Genomic DNA, 9875 nt, shown 5'->3' on the forward strand with positions numbered 1-9875 from the left:
TTCTCTTCTCTTCTCTTCTCTTCTCTTTTCTTTTTGCCAATGTGTCAAAAAAAGCTTTATTCCCCGTACAGACTCATGCCTTTTTGCCAGCTGCCTTTGGAGCAGCTGCCTTCTGGGCTGGAGCCTTCTGACCCTTCTGATCTTTCGAAGAATGCACTGCCTTCTGACCTGCAGCCTTCTGGACAGGGCCTTCTTGCCTGGTCCTGTTGCCTTCTTGCCTGGTCCTGTTGCCTTCTTGCCTGGTCCCGTTGCCTTCTTGCCTGGTCCCGTTGCCTTCTTGCCTGGGACTTTAGTTTTGGCAGTAGCCACTGCTGCAGCAGCTACCTCGATGGCGGCCTTAGCAACAGGTGCCTTTTTGGGAGAAGCTTTCAGGAGAGCGGCTCTTTGAAGTTTCTTGACTTCAGTCCGTTTCTCATTTCCTTTGCCTTCATGACTTTGAAATGATCAAAATCTGTCATCTTGGCTTTCCTTTCTCTGGCATCAATCTTCTTGGCCCATCTTGTGGAGGGCCATTTTGTAATGATGTCTGTCCTCTCCAAGCTTTTTGTACATACTTCTGGCTCACACGGTGTGGAATTGAGGATGAGGTCGGTGAGCTGCATGCACTTGAAAGGTGTAGCCTGTCTCCTCACCCACGTGCAGTCCATCCACCAACGCCCTGTTCTCATCAATAACATCTACAATCGTGACCAGCTTTCCAGAGTGAGGCCCAAGGCAGACGGAGTCCACCCGGCCGACCTCCACGGAAACGCCTGAACACCATGCCGGTGGTGTCCAGTGAGAAGTTTTAGTGGCATTTCAACCTCTGAGTCCTAGTGCTGGAATTCCAGGAAACAGCTGTGGGAGGGACTGATGCCCCATCTTGGGCATGCACACTGAGAGATTCCAGACTCAGAATCAAGTTGTAGGACAGTCTTGGCCTGAATTGTTGAATAGAAACACAGCCTCACTTAAGTCTCTTTGGAAAGAATGCTCTGCTGGAGATGCTACAGAGGTGCCTCAGGTCAGTGCAGGTGGATGAAGGGTTTCCCTCCCAGTGGCACCAATAGTTTTAAGATTTTTAACTCCTCCGTCAGCTCAATGGCACATGCCTGTAATCCCAGAACTCCAGAAGGCAGAAGCAAGTGGATCTCTGTGAGTTCGAGGCCAGCCTGATCTACCAAGTGAGTCCAGGACAGCCAAGGCTACACAGAGGAAGGAAGGAAGGAAGGAAGGAAGGAAGGAAGGAAGGAAGGAAGGAAGGAAGGAAGGAAGGAAAAGAAAAGACAAAAGATGTTTAACTCATAGTAAAACAGCTTATAGAGCTGGTATTTCTATGTGGTGTGTGCTTTCCAGTGGAAGCAAAGACTGGAGCTTGAGCTGAAGGCTTCCTCACACTCACAACACCTACACGGAGGTGAGCGTGCCTGAAGGCTTTTCCAAACTCTTACACAGCAGACTCTTCCTTTGGGTGTGCTTTCTCTAGAACTATTACTAAATCTCCTCTTACTTGTTAACAGTCCAAGAGCCAAGAGGCAAACCCCAGAACCTTTCACCACAGACACAGGGCTTCTCACCAGCGTGAGATCTCATAAGGATTTGAGAGGAGAGCTACGGGTGGAGGCTCTGCTATACTCGGCCTTTCTAAGGCTTCTCCATAGCATGCTTGTGTCTATTGTGTTTTAGAATCTTTACCATAGCTATCACGTTTATTGACTTTGCTTGTGTGGTCTTGCCAGTCAATATGAAGTTCTGAAAGAAACAGTTGTGGGGTTGGGAGAGATGGCTCAATGATTAAGAGCATGAGCTGCTCTTCCAAAGGATCAAGGTTCAATTCCCAGCACCCACATAGCAACTCACAACTGTCTGTAAGTCCAGTTCTAGGAGATCCGATACCCTCTCACAGACATAAATGCACCAAATGCACAAAACACCAATGCACATAAAATAAAAATATTTTAAAAAAGAAATAGTTATCACAATTCTGGAGTTTCTCAGCTGTGTGGATTTTCTGACACACGAGATCTGCTTTCCCACCCAGTGAGAGGGTCTCTGCCCGTGGGGCGCTTACAGATAGCTTTCCTATTTGGCATGGTGACATAGAGGACAGAGTGTTACATATCTGAGTGTCTTCCTGCATGTATGAGTGTGCGTCATGTGCATGTTTGGTGCTTGCGGAGGTCAGAAGAGGGAGTTGGATCCCCTGGAACTGTGAACTACCATGTTGGTACTGGGAACCCAAACGAGGTCCTCTTATCGTCAGAGCCATCTCCAGCCCCATCAGACTTTTGAATTTTAGACGTGCATAATGTATATGTGTGTGTGTGTATTTTTCATTTGTGTGTATGTGTGTGCATCTGAGTAAATGTATAGCCAAGTGTATGGGTGCCCATGGAGGCCAGAAGAGGGAGAGCATCAGGGCCCCAGAAGCTGGAGTTATAGGAAGTTGTAAGCTTCCCATTGTGAGTTCTGGGAACTGATCCTGGGTCCTCAGGAAGAGCTGTATGTGCTCTTAACCTCTGGGTCATTTCTCCACCTTCTTCAATCAGACGCTTGGCAGAATAGTGTGACGGAGGCTGATATATTTACTTTATTCCTCATTTATGGCAATTCGGCCTCTGAGCCTGCCATACTATTGGATCTGCTGTTAATAAGGTCACCAGTGACCTCCTCGTTGCCAAACACTTTGGCTCGCTTTCAGACCTCCCTTCATAAAACATGTCACTAATGTCATCGATGATTTGCTTTCCTTCAACCCTGTGCTGTGACAGGCAGCTCCACGTTCTTTGAAATTCTTTGATCCTCTCCTCTGTCCCACAGATGTCTACTGTATGTCAAAGTTCCTTAGTCGGCCCTTGGCCCTTCTCCATCAGCACCCCCTTTGTGTGATCTTACTCCATCAAGGTCTTCACCATCACCAATATTCAACATCCCACAAACAGGAGATCTACCGACCTTCACAGAGTTTACCAGACTAAAGACCCTTATGCTGGAGACGCCAGCCATTGGCTCTCAACGCTATCTTCACCAACAGTTTCTGCACTTGTGCCTTGTTGGACTGACTGAAGCAGGAGAATTTAGCCTGCCGAGAATCAGTCCTCAGAATAGTGGAAGTGGGGCTGCTAAGATGGCCCAGCAGGTAAAGGTGTCTGCTGCCAAGCTTGACAATCTGAGTTCAACCCCAAAACCTTGAAGGAGAGAACTGACTCTCGAAAACTGTCCTTCACCCTCCTCCACATGTGCCATGACACACACAACTAAACCTATCAGTGTAGCAAAAATGGTAAACCTAGTAAAATTTCCTGTTCTTAGGGCCTGACCTTAGCCTGTCATTAGAGACGTAGGCAGTTTTCTCAGGTGCTGACAGACACGTGATAGAAACCTATTTTCCAATAAAATCAAAAGCAGAGTTTTTGTTTTGTTTTGTTTTTCAAGACAGGGTTTCTCTGTGTAGCCTTGGCTGCCATGGACTCACTTTGTAGACCAGGTTGGTCTCAAACTCATAGAGATCCGCCGGCCTCTGCCTCCCAGAGTGAAGGGTGCTGGGATTACAGATGTGTGCCACTACACCCAGCTAAGCAGATTATCTTTTATTTAATTATTTGTTTTGTGACAGGCTCTCACTTTGTAGCCCTTGCTGGCTAGAACTCACTATGTAGACCAAGCTGGCCTTGAAGTCACAGAAATCTGTCTGCCTCTGCCTTCTGGGTGCTGGGATTAAAGGCATGTGCTACCATTCCCAGAAAAAGCAGGTTCTTTAAATGATTAATACAACTGATAAATTTGTAGCCAGACTAACCTACCTATTTAAACAATGGTGATAAATCATTAAAATCAGAAGTGACATGGGGGTAAACCATCCCCTAATGGTTGCTTCCTAGTCTGCTAAACTGTGGGTAGGCAGCTCTTCCACAGAGACCTGAGCCACCACGCCTTCATCACTGAGGTGAGCTGAATCCATTCAAACCACTGGAGACATGTAGCCAGACACTACCATGGCAACGGATTGGAGCTCATACAATCTCATCATTGCAAAGCAGTGAGCATGGAAAATAAACCTCCCACACACTCTGTGAACCTGTCCTGGCTCCACCACCTGGGAATGAAACTGATGAAACTGTACAAGTCTTTTTGAGTTAAAAAAAAAAAAAAAATCCAAGACAAGGCTGGGCATGGGGCACATGCCTGTAATGTCTGGATTGAGGAGGTAGAGGCAGGAGGATTGGGAGTTTAAGACCACCCCTGCTATAAAGTAAAGACAGCTTGCCTCAAAAACAAAAACAAAAACAAAAAAAACAGCAACCGAAAGCAACCCCCCTCAAGATAGCAAACAAAACATGTTCCAATCTTTTCATACTTGTTATTGTCACTAGAGCAAGATATTAAGAACAAAAGCAAAACAAAACAAAACAAATTTTCAGCTGTTAACAAAGATGCTGGGATCTTTGTTAACAATGCTAAATGTCACTTTCAGATTTCACCCATTCACTTCCCTTTACAGTCTCTAGTGAAATTAGCACTCTTGTTATTATAAAATAAGCTAATTACTTTTTTTTTTTTTTTTTGAGACAAGGTTTCTCTGTGTAGCTTTGGCTGTCCTAGAACTCACTAGACCAGGCTGGCTTTAAATTCACAGAGATTCGCCTGCCTCTGCCTCCTGAGTACTGGGATTTCAGGCATGCACCACCACAAACCGGCCACTAATTGCTTTCTTAAGTAGGTAAAATGATATTTTTATTTTATTTTAAAATTTGTATTTATTTATTTTATGTGTATGTATGTTCCACCTGATTGTATATCTGAGTTGCTTTGCTTGGATCTCAACTGCCCATCAAGGCCAGAAGGCATTGGGTTGTCCGGAACTAGAGTTACAGATAATTGTGAGTTGCTGTGTGGGTGCCAGGGATTGAACCCAGGTCCTCTGCAAGAGCATCCTGAACATAGTACACATACATACATGCAGACAAAATTTTCATACATGTAAATAAGATTTTTTAAAAATCTGAAAAAAGAAAAAATAAATTGGGGCCTTTTACTAGTGGTTGCTGGACATTAAGATGATAATAAAGGAACCCTATAAATCATTATATGTCCGCAAATTTTAAAACATTATTTACGGAAACCCACATAGAAAGAAAAAGATATTTAAACTGATCTATTTGTCTAAGATGTTGAATTAATACTTCTCCAAAACAGAAAGCACAAGAACATACAATGCTGTTGTGATTTATTTCAAATACTTAAGTTATGTGTCTGTGTGTGGTGTGTGTGCCTGTGTGCGTTCATGTGAGTGCAGGTGCCGGTGGCAGCCAGTGGCATTGTTTGCCCCTGAAGCTGGAGTTAAGGTGGCTGTGAGCTGCTCGATAGGGGTGCTGGGATGTGAACTCAGGTCCTCCACAGAGGAAGTATGTGCTTTAACCACTGAGCCATTTTTCTAGCCACTGTCTGGATCCTTTTTTTGTCCCCATACATTATGTGCTGGAGATTTTGTTGGTCTTCAGTGAGGCCGTGTAGGGAGGTCTGACCTTTAACAGATGGGATCTAGTGAAAGGTTCTCATGTCTATCAGAGGAGTGTGTTTGGAAGGGTGTGGGACTCCAGTCATCCTTGGCTTCCTCTTTTGAGAAATGCCTGAGGGCCCTCACCGGAACCTTTACAATTCTATTTGAACTTTTGGCTTCCAAAACTTTGAGCTAAAGAAACCTCTTTACAGTTGGGCATGGTGGCACATGCCTTTAATCCCAGCACTTGGGGAGGCAGAGGCAGGGAGATGGCCGAGACAAGACCATCCCTGTCTACAAAGCAAGTCCAGGACAGCCAAGGCCACACAGAGAAACCCTGTCTTGGAAACAAAACAAAACAAAACAACAACAAAACACCTCTTTACAAGTTATCTTACCTCAAGTATTTTGCTCTAACACTGAAAAGCAGGGCAAGCCAGGTATAGTTCAAGCTTACACTCTCAGCAATTAGGAGGCTGAAACGGGAGCAGCATGAGTTTGAGACTAGGCTAAGTTAAAAGTGAGATCCTTTCTTAACAAAAGAACAAAAATAACCAAATGTGCCTCCCCCAAGTAAAACCCCAACAACAAAAAGACTAACACAGATGATTTTTACTAATGAATCATTTAGGGGGAATGATACTGATTGTCTTTAATTTTTTAAGAAAATAGATGGCGGCACACATCTTTAATCTCAGTGCTGGGGAGGCAGAGGCTGGTGGATCTCTGTGAGATCCAGGCCAGCCTGGTCTACACAGCGAGTTCCAGGACAGCCAGGGCTACACAGAAAAACCCTGTTTTGAAAAGCCAAAAAAGAAAAAGAAAAGAAAGTAGACCCAGAGGAAAAAATCTTAATTGTGTAAGGGGAACCACACCAAAAGCAGATAAGGATAGCCAAGGATAGCCCCTTCTTTAAAATATTTATGTATAGGGATGTTTGTCGGAATGTACATATGCGCATGTCTGCCTGTGGAAGTGATAAGAGGGAGGCATCGCTCTTGGAACTGCCATCACTCATGGCTGTGACCCGCCACAGCACAAGGCCTTGGAAACAAAACTGGGTCTTCTGCAAGAACAAGTTGTATAATAGCAAATGTCATGTATGCTGGCAACTACAACTGGATTGATCGCTGGCAATTGCCATTATAATGTTTCTTTTCTTTTTTTTTTTTTAAAGATTTGTTTATTTCATGTATATAAACACTGTTTTTCATACACATCAGAAGAGGGAGTCAGATTTTATTACAGATGGTTGTGAGCCAACATGTGGGTGCTAGGAATTGAACTCAGGACCTCTAGAAGAACAACAGTCAGTGCTCTTAACAGCTGAGCCATCTCTCCAGCCCCCTCATTATAATGTTTCTAATAAAGGTAGAAAAAGCCTGATTGCTCTTACTAAAATTGCCAAAGCCTCAGTCTTGCTGTGGCCTCTCCACCCCTCACCTGGCTTCATTCCTCACAGCCACGCTAGGTGCCCGGGAATAAGCAGAGGTGCTGGCAAGGGCTCCTGACCAAGGAGTCATGTCTCCAGTGCCGAGACAAAGATATTTTAAGGAAGGAACACACAGTGCAGACAAGTATCTCTCATAAACGTGTACTCAGTTCCTTCAAAAGCACAATCTAAACACCTCTAAAAGCAATTATGCCTCCTGACCACGTGGTCTTTATTCCTGCTATGACAGAAGCACACTGCACTAACAGGCCTTTAAAGACACACGCCTTTAGTCCCAGCAATGGGAGGCAGAGGCAGGTGGATCTCTGTGAGTTCTAGGCCAGGCTGGTCTACAGAATGAGTTCCAGGGCAGCCAGGGCTATGTAGAGAGACCCTGTCTCCAAAAACCCACAAAACAAAACAAAAGCACACGGCACCGTGTGCTAGATAGAATGGTATGGAGTATGTCTGTGCGACTGGTAATAAGAGGCTTGTTAATAGCACCATTTCCATGTGTAAGGTGTGTAAAGTGATATAATTTTTAGGGATGGCAAGATGGCTACATGGGTAAAGGCGCTTGCCACCAGACCTGACAACCTGAGTTGAGTCCCCTGAACTCACATGATAGGAGAGAACCAACCCCTACAAGCTGTCTTCCAACCTCCACAGCGCCTTATAGTACAGAAATGTCAACACACGCACACTGACTAGTAGCAGCAGTTTTGAAGCTCCAGTGGAGCATGGCGCCACACCACATGCAGACTTGTGTATTGCACACTTGCGTATGCCTGTGTATTAGAATAGTTTAGTCATAAAGAGGAAACATCGAAATACGGCACAGCGCAGATGAACCTTGAAACATAAAAAGCCAGGAATACATTTTTAAAAAAATCATCATTTTACTTATGCGTGGTACCTAAAATAGAAAGCAAAAAAGAAGTTTCCAGGGCTTGGAAGGTGGCTCAGAAGTTAAGAGCACGCACTGCTCTTCCATAAAGAGCCCCAGTTTGATTCCTAGCACCCACATGAAGCTGCTCACAACCTTCTGTGACTTCAGCTTCAGGGGTCTCCAATTCCTCTGGAGGGCACCTGTACTCATGCACACTCACACACACACAATTAAAAATAGTAAGAATAAATCTCTTAGGGGGCTGGAGAGATGGCTCAGTGGTTAAGAACAGTTGCTGCTTTTAAAGAGAATCTAGGTTCAATTCCCAGAACCCACATGATGGTTCCTAACCACCCCTAACTCCAGTTTCAGAGGACCAATGCCCTCTTCTCCTTGGGCACCAGGCACTCATGTGGTACACATACATACATGCAGGCAAAACATATACAAAATAAAATGAATAAAGCTCACTTTAAAAGCAAATCTTTTGTGTTGTTTTCTGTTTTTTTGAGACAGGGTTTCTTTGTGTAACCCTGAGTGTTCTGGAACTCACTCTGTAGATAAAGCTGGCCTTGAACTCACAGAGATCCACTTGCTTCTGCCTCCTGAGTGCTGGTGTTAAAGGCATGAGCCATCACTGCCTGGCTAAAAATAAATCTTTTAAAAAGGCAAATAATTTTTTTTAAATAGAACTTTCCAGAAGGAGAGAGAGAAGGTTCTGGAAATAGAGATTATAGTTGTATAGCATTAATGTTATTAATTGTACAATAAAAACAATGAAAATGACACACTGTATATATATTTGAGAAAGTCACATTTTACTGTCTACAATAATTGTACACAAGATCTTGGTAGCTTCTGAAACTGCAACTCAAAAGACTTGCTGTCTTAGTTACTGGTCTCATTGTTGCTGTCTTAGTTACTGGTCTCATTGTTGCTGTCTTAGTTACTGGTCTCACTGCTGTGACAGAATGCCTGACAAGCAGATTAAGGGTTTGTTTCAGCTCAGTTTGAGAGTGTCCATCATGGTGTGGAAGTTACGGCAGCTAGGACTTGAAGCGACTAGTCCAGTTAAATCTGAGAAGTAGAGAGCAGCGAGTGCTCACATTCAACTTATTTCTCTTTTTTCTTCAGTCCAGGACTCCCATAAAATTGCTAACCACAATTCCAGGGGATCTTCTCATGCCATCATGCAGATTAGCCTGATCTAGATAATCCCTCATGGACACATCCGGACACTAACCTGATCTAGGTAATCCTTTTCGGACAGGTCAGAGGCTTAGTTTCTAGGTAATTCTAGGCGCTTCCATCTGACAATGCTAACCATCACAGTTGCTAAGGAACCTTTTTTTTTCCTCCTGGCAAATGAGATCAAAAGATGGTTCCTGATGTGCATTCCCTACAATTACAGCTGATACAGCAAGCCCATGCGACACAAGGGTGTCACAAGGGAGGAAGATGCATTTTTATGGTGAGCATGGTTTATTGGGACTGTAACGTTTTTTATCTAAAATATCTCTGTTGTCATGGTGTATGCTTTTAAAACACCAGCTCTCAGCAGCTAAGGGCAGGTAGATCTCTCTCTCAGCTGGAGGCCAGTCTGAGGTACTTACTGAGATCTTGTCTCAAAAACTAACAAACAGAAATCTGAATCGGCTCTACTAACAATAGTAGGAGGATTAAGCTATGGAGTCAGTGTGATTGTCACCTGCACCAGGCTAGATTCAAGCAAGTTAGTGATACTACTAAAGGAACAAGTATAATGGGGTAACTCATAAGTTCTAACCTTGTGTCAAGCTTTAAAAAGAATAGTTGCTGGAAAGATGGCTCAACGGTTAAGAGCAGATATTGCTGTTGCAGAGGATCAACAGCACCCAAGGCATGTTCAACAGCTCACAACGACCTCCAACTCCAGGGGATCTTCTGGCCCCCAAGGCCACCTACTGGCATACACACACACACTCCAACCCTCCACACATTCAAATGCACAAAAGTGAAAATAAAATAAATTGCCTGGTGATGGTGGCTCACACCTTTAATCCTAGCACTTGGGAGGCAGAGGCAGGAGGATGTCT

The 9875-nt window shown here is 44.2% G+C and overlaps 1 pseudogene; it reads right to left on the minus strand.

The window, feature by feature from the left end:
* Positions 1-73: 73 nt before the first annotated feature.
* LOC129665195 (60S ribosomal protein L14-like) lies at positions 74-763 on the minus strand (annotated as a pseudogene).
* Positions 764-9875: the final 9112 nt, after the last annotated feature.

This window comes from Psammomys obesus, unplaced genomic scaffold (assembly GCF_907164565.1).
Source record: "Psammomys obesus unplaced genomic scaffold, mPsaObe1.curated_primary_1811, whole genome shotgun sequence".
In the NCBI taxonomy this organism is placed as follows: Eukaryota; Metazoa; Chordata; class Mammalia; order Rodentia; family Muridae; genus Psammomys; species Psammomys obesus.